We start from the raw sequence: 12,327 nt of genomic DNA on the forward strand, positions 1-12,327 counted from the left end.
GAATGGCAATCAGCAAGAACACAAACAATAATAAATGCTAGTAAAGGTGTGGGGAAATAGAATGCTATTACATTGTTGGTGGGTATTGGTAGTATAGCCACTAGGTAGATCAGAAGTTTCTCAGAAGGTTGGAAATGAAACAATCACATGACACAGTGATAGAATTTCTGGAAATCTTCCCAAAGGAATAAAAACCAGAATATTGTAGTGATATTTTCATGGCCATGTTCATAGCAGCACAATTTACAATAGTCAAATTATGGAAACAGCCTAGGTATCTATCAACAGATGAATGGACCACAAAACCTTGGTATATACACACAATGGAATATTACACAGCCATTAAAGAATAACAGTCATGCCAAGTACAGGAAAAGGGACAGAATATGAGAATATTATACTAAGTATAGTCAGTCTCAAAAAATAAGTATATTTATATTTTCTCTTATGTGGAAACTAGAGAGATCTTTGAAAGTAAGGGTAATATCAAATAGAAGAGCAGACTCCAATGGAGTTATTGAGGGTAATTAGGGAAGGGAGGAGGCAGAGTAAAGTTATAAAGGAAAATAATGCTACAAATGTATAAGAAATTACCAGTTTTAGTCTCAAAAATCATGTAAGGGGAGGTTGAGGGGAGGGACCCGCCAGCAAGGGCACCAAGAGCTGTATGTATGTATTTTTCTGTCACTCTAAACCCCAATATCATATAAAACTATGCACCAAATAAAATAAATAAAGCACTATAAGATAATGAAGACCAAATTAAAAGAAAAAATTCTCTCTGAAATTGATTTACTATAACTTTCAGCTTTACCCTCTGGCTGAATTTTAAATTTCTATCTGTATTTTTTCTACATGGTTTCTCACAGCCCTCTGAAGAAAGCTTGTACATTCCTCTGAAGTCTAACTTTCTGCAAATAAAAATATCAGCCATGGGTGATATTACTTATCAGGGGAGACTTGGTAATGTCTACAGATAGTTTACTCTTCTCACAACTGTAAACCAGGTGCTGCTGGAATCCAGTGAACAGAGGTCAGGGCAGTTGCTGAACATTCTATAGCACCTAGGACAGCTCCCCTCCACAAAGGATTATTTCGTCTACCAGGTCAATAGCACTGAGATTTAAAATCTCTGATTTACACAAGGTGATTTTCACCAATAGTAGAGGCCCTTTATCCTCGAAATGCTCTCCAATGTATCATTACCTCTTAAGAGTGGCGTGACACAGTACAGCGCAATACTCTGAGGCATCCTATTAAGGACCAGGGAAGTCTGACTGCTGTATCCCCTTCTACCATGCTCTCCACAGTGGAACACCCAGAAGCACATGATGCCTGTGCCCTTCAGGAGCTTATAATATAGAACAGGAGGTGGAAAAGGCCGACCCCAACACTCCGTGAGTGCAGAGACGTTTGCCTTATTTACCGCTGTATTGTAGTTCCTACTTAGAGTGCTAGTTCACAAACTGGGTTGAATAAAGAATAAAGCTTCAATAATAATCAATTAAAATAAATTATATTAAAATATGCTACCAAGTTCTGAAGATGTGAATGGTCACATCTACCAGATGATCAGAAAAGGCTTTCTCCAATAAATGTTTTTTAAGTTGTATTTTATTTTATTTTTTTCACTATTATAGAGATATTTTATTTAATGCTTGCTTAGTATAACAATATGTGAATCCTCTGCAAAGTTTTTTTCCCTATTTTATTTTATTTATAAGAGGAACATATTGAAAATGGTGTACATTTAGATTGTGCTTCATGCCCTCCCGCCCTCCCAATAAAGAGTGTCCAGGTTAACCATGCCATATTTATACTATTACACATATTCGTATGTAGCTCCTCCATTGAACAACCTCAGCCTTCTTCCTCTCCTATCCTTCCATTCTAGCTTTGCTGAGATTTCCCCTCCATCATCTGGAGTCCCTCTGGTATTACCAATACTTCCTAGTTTGGGCATATTAGAGAAAACAAATCTCCCTTCTCTTTCTGTGCTTGACTAATTTCACTTAACATAAGGTTCAACATAAGGTTCTCCAGTTTCTTTCATCTTCTTGCAAATGCTATTATTTTATTCTTCTTTATAGCTGAATAGAATTCCATTGTGTGTATTTCCCATAATTTTGCAATCCATTCATCTGTTGATGGAGATCTCGGTTGGTTCCATAGTTTTGCTATTACAAACTGCTGCTAGGAACATGGGTATGCATATGTTAATGTAGTTCTCTGATTTCAGCCCCTTTGGAAAGATACCCAGTAGTGGTATAACCGGATCAAATGGTGGATCTATTCCAGTTTTCTAAGGAATCTCCACACTGATCTCCATAGTGGCTGAAATACTTTGCACTCCCACCAACAGTGTAAAAGAGTTCCTCTTTCCCACATCTACCAGATCACATCTACCACATAGGATCAGAAAAGGCTTTCTCCAATAAATGTTTTTTAAGTTGTATTTTAAAAACTGGGTAAAGCTGGGCATGGTGGTGTACGCTTGTAATCCCAGCATTTGGGAGGCTGAGACCAGAGGATTGTGGTTCATGGAAAGCCTCAGCTACTTAGGACCTCCACAATTTAGTGAGACCCCGTTTCAAAATAAAGAATAAAAAACAAGGCAGGGGTGTAGCTCGGAGGTCAAATGCCCCTGGCTTCCATCCCCCAGACCCATAAAAATACAAACAAACAAACAACAACAACAACAACAAAAACTGGGTAAAGATGGTGAGGAAGGGCACATAATCTGTGTTTTAGACAGAAGAAAGGCTTGGAGAAAGAAATTATATACATGGAATATATATACATACACACATATATTTATTATATATAATATATATATATATTATATATATATATAAAATTTAACCATATATCCTCATGGCTATATGAACATAAAGGAGTATAAGTTAGATGGATCCTAGGGTGTTTGTAAGGAAATAATCCTAAAAGGGCAGTGGGGCAAGTCTTAGAGCTGTGGTTCCTTAATGTGCATCAGACTCACTAGGAGCATTTTTAGAAATACAGATTGCTGGTAGGTCTGAACTAGAGCCAAATAATTTGTACTTCTAATATGCTCCCAGGTGATATCATCATGGGTAGATTGGACATAATACTTGGAAGCCCATGGTCTTTGAGGGTTTTTTTGTTTTTGTTTTTGTTTTTTTTGTACCTGCAATTGATCTCAGGGGTATTCTATCTCTGAGCTACAACCCCAGACCTATTTTATTTTTTATTTTGAAAAAAATTCTCGCTAAGTTTAGAGGGCCTCACTAAGTTGCTGAGGCTGGTCAAACTTGCAATTCTCCTGTCTCAACCTCCCAAGTACTGCGATTAAAAGTGTGCAACACCACATCCAATGCTGTCTTTGGGTTTTCAAATCTAGGATTAGAGAAGCCTGCCTGCCTGCCTGCCTGTCTTCACTTCCTTCCTTCCTTCCTTCCTTCCTTCCTTCCTTCCTTCCTTCCTTCCTTCCTTCCTTTCTTCCTTTCTGTGGTACTGTGGGATGAACCCAGAGGCAGTCTATCCCTGAGATACATCCCTAGTACCTTTTAGTTTTTTGTTTTGACACAGGGTCTTGATAGGTTCCTGAGAGTCTTGCTACATTGCCAAAACTGTCCTGGAACCTGTCTCAGCCTTCCAAGTACTGGGATTACAGGCATGCACCTTCATACTCAGCTCACGTGTTTTTTGAACTGGAAAATATCCATCACAATCAACACTTCTGCCTGTTTTAAAGGAGCTGAATTACAACAAATTCAACAGAAAAGACCGTTGATTCACGGGCTAAATGTATTTAATAAATGTATTCATCAAATAAAGCAACTATGTCTCATCTCAGGAATAGATTGATCTTCTAGGCATAGTCTCCAAGTTTCCCTGAGACATTTTCCATTCTTCTTTAACTAAAAACCTTTTACAAAGTGGTTAAATGAATGTTCAAGTAACAAGTGAGCTTCCAGATGGCCAGGAGTAACTAGAATGTAACAAGGGTATTTACAGAGTGATTTCTTATGCAAAAACTTTTCAAGGTGTTGCTCAGAGAAATCCATTAAAACCCCCTTTGGTAGACTGGCTACCAGTTTCCCTGACTTTTAAATTTCTCTGGAGACACAATTTACTTTGACAACTCTCAGAAGACAGCTGAGTATTTTAAGCTCCATGCTAATCCTTTCCCTGTTCATTCTGCAATTAAGGAAAATTCTACCTCTTCACTTCCTGCCCTCCCAGCCACCAGAAAACCTAGAATCCTAGACTGTCAGAACTGGCAGAGACTCCTGCAGCCAACTTCATGTTGTCTCTCTGCTTAACCAACTGATTAGCTCCCCAAGACACAGTTTCCTCATTTGTAGAGATAACGATGCCTACCTCATTGATTCTTTTAGAGAATTGATAATATGAATCATTTCTCTCTCTCTCTCTCTCTCTCTCTGTATATATATATATATATATATATATATATATATATATATATATACATACACATACATATATATATGCAATATATACATATTCTAGTAAATAGCATTATAAATTTAAGTACATTTTGGCACTAGGGGTTCTAAATTATTTAACAAATAATATTGAAATCACTGGGTAGTTGATTCTAAGAAAGGAAAAGATGAAGCAGTTGGTCCCTGTATGCAATGGAGTTGACTACAAACAAGATGTGAAACTCATACACACTATATACACCCCTGAGTTTTGGGATGCTGTTATATAATGATGGATAGCAGCTTCTGGGGAAAACGGGTCAAATACAGTGTGGGGTAATTGTGGGGCTAGCTGCCCTCCCTTTAGGAGGTGGTCCAGCCCTGTTCGTTGGCAGATCTCTGCATGAAGAGACCTGCCTTTCTGCTCTTAGTAATTGCTTTTATTACATTTTATTTCCTCTTGTCCACCTTTGAGGAGGTAGAGAATAGAGAAAAGCAGCAGTAGGATTAAGAAAGAACTAAAGGCTTCCCTGTGGTCTGCAGGCATGGGGAGCTGCCAGTGATCTGAAAGATCAGAGAGAATAACCCAGTAAGTAGGGATATTCATCAGAAGCCTGGGACAGGAAGTAGGGCTGAGAATGTAGCCAAGAGCAGAGGCAGGAGCTTGGGTTCCAGGAAGGAAAAACTGTAGGAATGGGGAAATGGGACAGAATACTTTTTGTCATAGATCTGAAAGACATCAGGTTGGATCTTTGCAGAGTTCATTTCCCCAGATGTAACCTTAAATCTTCAGATTTAATGCTGATGCTGCTCCTCTGTTAAATATTCTTCTGTACATTCATGGCAAGAAAACTTCTATTTCTAAAACTACCACCATTCCTACTATACACACTGTCCACTTACTGCAGGCACACTGTGTTGCAGGAAATGTGTTCTCTGCCATATACAATTCCTAGGCCAACTCTGTGAGGCAGCTCCCAGCACACTCTTTTCCAACATAAGGAGAGGGAGGCTTGGAGACTTTAATCCACTAGCTCAAGTTCATGCAACCAGGATGAGATCGAACTGGATCTTAACCACAATTGCCTAAGTCCCTGCCCCAGTAATGCTGGTGAGTGGGGGCAAGGCCAGATAACAGCAACTCCATCCTACGAAGAGGAGGTGAACTATGTAATACCCAAGGAGCTTTTGGGCTGAGAACACACATTAAAAAGGGCATATTTAAGATGAATCTGGATGATCAGATCATACTCAGGAATGATAGCTAAGAAGGTACTGCAGTATTTCAGAAATAAGAAAAAGGAATAAAGGGAAAGAAGATGCATGTGAAAGATATTCATGGAAAGATAGCTACTATTTGGCATCTAGCTGATCATGGTAAACAAGTAAAAGATGACCTCACATAATTGCATTTAAATGACTAAAGGATGACTAATAGGTGTATCTTTGATGCACAGAGTGGAAGAAGCTATTAATTTGCAATGGAAGTTTCCACTTTGAGGAGAGTGGGCTTAAGAAAACAGAAAGATGCTGAAGGTAAAATGTTCAACAGGCAGGTAGAGTTAGGACCTTGGAGCCCAATGTAGAACAAAACTGGAGAGACCAAGAGCAGAAGTCCAGGTAAGCCACCTAATGAATGAGTTCTCCAGAAGAGAGAGGAGAGAATTGCACAAGGCTGGAAAGCTGAGGAGCCATTTCAAGGGCACAGCTTTGAGGCAGGAAGAATAGTGACTTGGAAGGCACTCACAGCAGGCAGTAGGAATTTTCATTTGGAAAAGAAAATAGTAATGTAATAATATTTGCAGCTAAGGTTAATCAGATGGTTACTAGGTGTTATGCTCTGGTCTATGTAGTTTGCATACATTCACTTATTTATTCCTCAGGAATCCTAAGGAAAGAACACTATAAATAACCTGATTTTGTAGATTAGATGAAACCAGAAAATATAAGTAACTTTTCAAAGACCATACCATCAGCAAATGGCCAAGCTGGAATTGAATCTAAGTAGTCTAGAACCCTAGGTCTTATTCTCAACCATTTTCCTTATAGAGAGTTCTGAGGACAGAGAAACTAAACCAAAGCCATATTAAATAATCACAAGGCACATCTCAGGGCCTTTGATGTCCAGCAGGCATGGAGCAGCTACTGTGTGCCTATAGTAAGATTACAGTTAAGAATGAGATGGGGCTTGCTCTCAAGGACCTCATATTCTTGAACGGGACAGGCAAATAAACTAGTGATAAAGTGGAGCTGTTGTGCTTATAATCAACACTCTGCTGGAGCTCAGAGGAAGAGTCAACAAATTCCTGAGAGGGAGCCCTTCAGTCATTGCTGAAGGCAACACATTTGAGTGTCCATAAAGGACACTCAGGAAGAGAAAAAGGGACTAGAGATACATGTAGCAACTTGGAGTTATGAAGAAATACTCAGGGGATGACAACAGATCACACATGTGGATGGGGACTGAGGCCAGAAAGGAAGAGTGAGGACACTTTGGGAAAGGTTCAGGAAGACAAGCTAAGCATTTAGCTCAAGATACGGTGTGACTAAAAGACCTCTAGGGCTCATGGTGCTTTCCCATGCTATTTTTTTGGAACTCTCTATAATTAACCCCGTCCTTTTCCCTTGCAGATACTATATTATCTAAAGATCTCAGATTCAGTATGACTTCCTCAGGAGCCTTCCCTCCTGTAAAGATGACATGCTCCAACAGTTTTTTTTTTTTTTAACTTCTCCTTATTCTATTCCAATGATCAGCAATCTTACTGTAATTATATATTTTCTATTTCTGTATTCCCCACTAGACTAAAAGCTCTATGATTCAGAGATTTTTCTGATCACTCATTGCTGTATTTCCAGTGGCTAGAAGAGCTCCTAGCAATTAGTAAACACTCCATAAATATTTGATGAGATGAATATAAAAATAACAGTTCATATCCTCTGGCATGAAATTCAACTCAACAAATATTACTATTATGCTCAAAGTATGAACCTGCCTGCAAAAAGTGTGTGAGGAGAAACTTTTTAACATGCTTCCATTACAGAAATTCAGTCAATTCTACTGGGGGAACAATTGTGTGATACCAGTTCACAATGACTGACACTTTTCATTTATACATTACAAAACTGAGCTACACTCTAGAGAGATCATTAAGAAATGCAGAAGAACTCATCTCCAACACAGAATAAAATATGCAACCTTGGAGCCAGAATCTTATGTTTTATAAGTAAACCTGACTTAAAAGAAAAATATGTGACTGAAGAAACTGTTGGGTATTTTGCAGATACAATACATCAAGTTTCTGAACTGCGCAAAAAAGTGATGATTTTTGGACAATCAGAAAATGATTCAGTTGGACATATCCAGGAGAAAATCTTGCCGTGCATACAGAGAATGACATGTTCAATGAAATGAAATCAACATTTTAAAGGCAATTGCATTTGGTTATAAATATAAGACAAAAGACAAAGTGCAGCATGTTCAGAGAGAGAACACTGGTCAGAAACATCCCATGCTCCCCGCCTTACTCTGACCTCACTGGGACTCCTAGCACCGAAGTCTGGGTGCTCTCAAGAAACAGGCATGTGATGTCCAGGAGCACCCAGATGAAAGGCTGGTGTCTTTGTATTTTGCATTGGAGAAGATTAACTTCTAGCAAAGGAAGTTATATATTTTAAAAATTAGTAAGAAAGCTGGGCGTGGTGGCATACACTTGTAATCCCAGCATTTGGGAGGCTGAGACAGGGGGGTCATGGTTCGTGGACAGCCTCAGCTACTTAGTGAGGCCCTTTTCAACTCAGTGAGACCCTGTTTCAAAATTAAGAACAAAAAATAGGGCTGGGGGTGTTGCTCGGAAGTAGAATGCCCCTGGGTTCTATCCCCAGTACCGCAAAAAAAAAAAAAAAAAAAATGTAAAAGCAATTAGCCTTAATCTACCTGATCATCCAAGTAGCTCGCACCATGCCCTAAGCTCTGCCCCTGGGAAATAGCTCTCAAGGGACTGGTGCAAATTCATGTTCTCTTTCTCCTTTCTTCTCTTCTCTTCGCTTCTCCTTCTCCTTATTCTTTTTCTTTTTGTTCTCTTTTTCTCTCTCTGTCTCCATCTGTTCCCTCTCCTATATGCTCAGATACATCATCCATATATTTTACAAAAGTGAAGTTATGCTAAACATTTAAATCAGAAACTTGCTTTTTCCCACATAAGGCACCAGTGATGTCATTCAGCACACACTATTCCTCATGATTTCGAATGGCTTCATTATATTGCACCTTAAAAACGGTGTTCTATTATAGCTACTTGGGTGTTTTCCATTCATCACAGAACTTCAGATGTTAAAACATCAGCACTATTATGAAGTTTTTAATGCAGTTCCTGACCTCCTGTGACCCATACTATATGAAGCATTTATTTTAATTATAGTTTGGAAATTATGTCTAAGAAGGTAATAAACTTTCATTAGCAGGATTCAATCCTCAAAGCACCAGGAAGCACAATGGAGTGTTAACCGTAGTTGGAGACCTGTGCTGTCTGGTATTAAAAGAGCTGTGTATTTTGCTTTGATCCTGGAGTCTCATCTGGAGGAAATTAGGAATCACAGTGAGCATTCTTGCTCAGTAGGTACTCTCCTGTATCAGACATCCCAGAAGACTCACAGCAGCTCTGAGGAGGAGGCCGGGGCATCTTGCCAGGAACCACACGGCTAGAGAGTACATCGCACCTCACTGAGACACTTGCTTTTGCTTAGCCCAGCCTGGCCTAGCCCAGCTGTTACACTAGAAGGGACACAGCAAAAGCAGAAGCTAGATGACAAATACACCCGTACTCTTTCAGGCTGAAACACTTCCCTGCCATGTTTAGGATGAACACCCCAGCTCAATGGCAGTGTCACTCTGGGGCATGGAGCACTGCAAACAAAGGACTAGTTCCCAGACAACCAAAGCAAAACAAAAACAAAACAAATCCCCTGACCTCATCGTGCTTGTAGTATTGGAGTGTTTATTTGTTTTTAACAAACATTTGTGTGTACTCTATTTTTTTATACTTTGATTTGTGCATTGTAACTAATAAATCATAGTGAGATTCAAGGTGAAACAAACATGCAGGCACACAGCACTTGGTGTGTTTTCCTCTGCATCTCACCCTGATTCTCCCTCCTCACTCCCTGAGATTGGTGCTGATACTTTCATGTAAGGTCATAATTTTATTTAAATAGTATTGAAAGTTTTGATGTTTGCTATCAGAGAAAAATATGGAATTTGGGGCAGCACTGCTCAGAAAGAAAATGTGCTGACTGCTCTGTTTAAGAGTATTTGTCAAATATCTAAGCAAGCATTTATATAATTACTGGTTAATTATCAGCATTCCCATTGAAATGCAAGTTCCAGATGGCAGAGATCATTTATCCTTGTTCATTGCCATTAGCTTCCTTCCAATGGGGAAGAAGAGACACTTGAAAAAAAAGGTACAGAACTGAGTCTAATCACAACTGCACTGAATTCTACAGAGGAAAAGAATGGGTTTGATAGGGCCAGAGAAGAATTTTGTAAGGAATACTGAACTGAGCTTAATCTGAAATATACACAGAAGGGGAGAGACAAGGACCTTTCCAGACAGGGGGGTGGGGGGGGGAGCCAACACCCAAGCATAGAACACTGGAAAAATAGAAAGATAGGCAAGATGACTGGAACCTAGAGATGAGGCTGGTGGAAGGCTTGGAGTGATGCTGGGGATGTGGACAGAAAAGAGAGTGAAAAATCCTGTATACCAAGAAGCTTAGTCTTGATCCTCAGTGCTGTGAGCAATGGTCTCAGAGTTGCATTCTTAAAAGATGCTATTTGATTGTGTGAATGGCAAGCCAATCGAAGAGGGATAAAACGGACTTGGAGAGAACAATTAGGACATTACAGTGCTCTATACAATATTAGTTTTGACCAGGATGACAGAAATGGGTAGAAATAGACTGATCTATTTAAGAAAAAATCAATAGGATTTGTTATTAATTTTAGGAGATGAAGAAAGACCACACTACAAAATAACTATCTGGTTTCTGGATGTTGCAGCTACCAGAGCAGCTATTCTCTGAGAAGGTCTGGGTTTGGTAGGAAAGATCATGAGACACAGATAGCTATAAGAAACTGAAACTAATGACATCCACAGCATGGGTGCTGTCCATCTGGGCCAATGCTGTGCTCTGGATGAATTGTCTAACCGCAGTCCTATTAAATAGGTGATTTCTTTCCGATTTTTAGAGATTAGAAAATTGAGACTGAGAAAGGCTTGTTAACTCATCACCTTTCTCAGAGCTAAAAATTGGTAGAATTGAAATTTAAATGCTAAAGCAGGTGTGTGTGTGTGTGTGTGTGTGTGTGTGTGTGTGTGTGTGTGTGTTTGATTGTATGGTACAAGTGGTGAAGCCCAGGTGAGAGTCTATCATTGAGTTTCACTCCAGACATTTATTTTCTTTTTTATTTTTTGAAACAGGTCTTGCTAAAGTTGCCCATGGTTAACCTCAAACTTGCAATTTTCCTGTCTCAGCCTCCTAAGTACTGGGATTACAGGCTTGAACCACTGCACCCAGAAAACAAATGGTTTTAATGACCAATCCACATTGTTTCATGATCACTTATATGAATTTTTATGCCGACTCTCTTTAAAAAGACTCCTTTTATTGTCTAAAGTCAGATTGCTATAGACTAGTAAATAAAAACAAATGTCAAACTCTGATGCATAATGGGTTTGACTTCTGGCCACCATTTTGATTTTGCCATTGTTTAGCTATATAGTGGAATCTCATTATGCATGCATGTAACTTAGGAACATTCAACTCTATGTTCTTGGCAAAGTGAAGAGAAAGCAAAATAAACTGAGCAGACTACTACACCTGCCATTTCACCCAGTGAGCACCTGGCTTGTGAGGTAGGGGATGGATCTATGGATTTCTCAGTTGGTTTCAGTTTCCCAGGGCTTCCTCCAGTGTTAGTAATTCTTTGAGAAGACTATGATTTTACTGTAAGTAGGTAAAAATGTTTAAATGTTCACAGAAATTTTATTCATAATAAGCAAAGAATGGAAACTACCCAAATATCTTCTAATTGATAAATATTTAAACAAACCATGGTAAATATTTAGATATACAGCAATTTCTAATTTCTAGCCAATAACTTTTCCAAGTCTTCTCTGGACCCAGATTTCCCCAAGACAGGGGGAAAATTTGGGTCTATGGTACTTCTCCAAAGACAGTAAGAAACTACCTGGTCACTGATTTCATAGCATTTGTACTCCACACTTTCCTTTGGGAACTAATCCTGAAGACATGCCTGTACTGACAGCAGCATATATTCCTGGATTGATCTGACTTTTAAAATGTGTTCTCCCTTTATTATTCAATAAAAATAAACAGAAATTGGAAAATGGAAAGTGCTGATGTAACTGATTAACATACGTTTCCAACAAACAAGGTAGAAATGAAAATTGAAGTTATCAAAGTCAAATAGAGAAAGGCACAAAATTACACCACAGGAATGAAATTGTAGACAAATGATTATTGGAGCATTTACTATCATGTTTAAATCTCTGGAAAACTCTCCACAAGTATTTACACGTATATACTTAGGAATTTAAATTATTTGACAGACATATTTTAGGAAAAGGTTATGTTCAAACATAAGGCATTGCCATTCTGAACCAGCCCTGCTGCTCACTGGGCAGATGTGCTATTCCTTGCCTTTTGATGCTCTTAGAATTTTGTTTATGTTATTGCCACACAATTTAAAGTTCTCTAGTAAACTTGACTGTGGGTATCTGTTGTTATCTAGTCTATTGGTGTAATCTCTCTGCAGGCTCTGGGTCTTCTTAATCACTAGGTCTGCAGGATCTTTGGGATTACCTAGCTAAAGAGG

The 12,327-nt window shown here is 38.9% G+C and overlaps 1 protein-coding gene across 4 annotated transcripts in view; it reads right to left on the minus strand.

Annotated features, from left to right (window-relative positions):
• HTR4 (5-hydroxytryptamine receptor 4) overlaps positions 1-12,327 on the minus strand; it is a gene marked incomplete at both ends in the record, with an annotated part of 170,308 nt that overhangs the window by 87,039 nt on the left and 70,942 nt on the right. The gene's annotated exons all lie outside the window — the stretch shown is intronic.

The sequence above is a fragment of the Muscardinus avellanarius genome, assembly GCF_963383645.1.
Source record: "Muscardinus avellanarius genome assembly, chromosome: 7".
NCBI classification, from domain to species: domain Eukaryota; kingdom Metazoa; phylum Chordata; class Mammalia; order Rodentia; family Gliridae; genus Muscardinus; species Muscardinus avellanarius.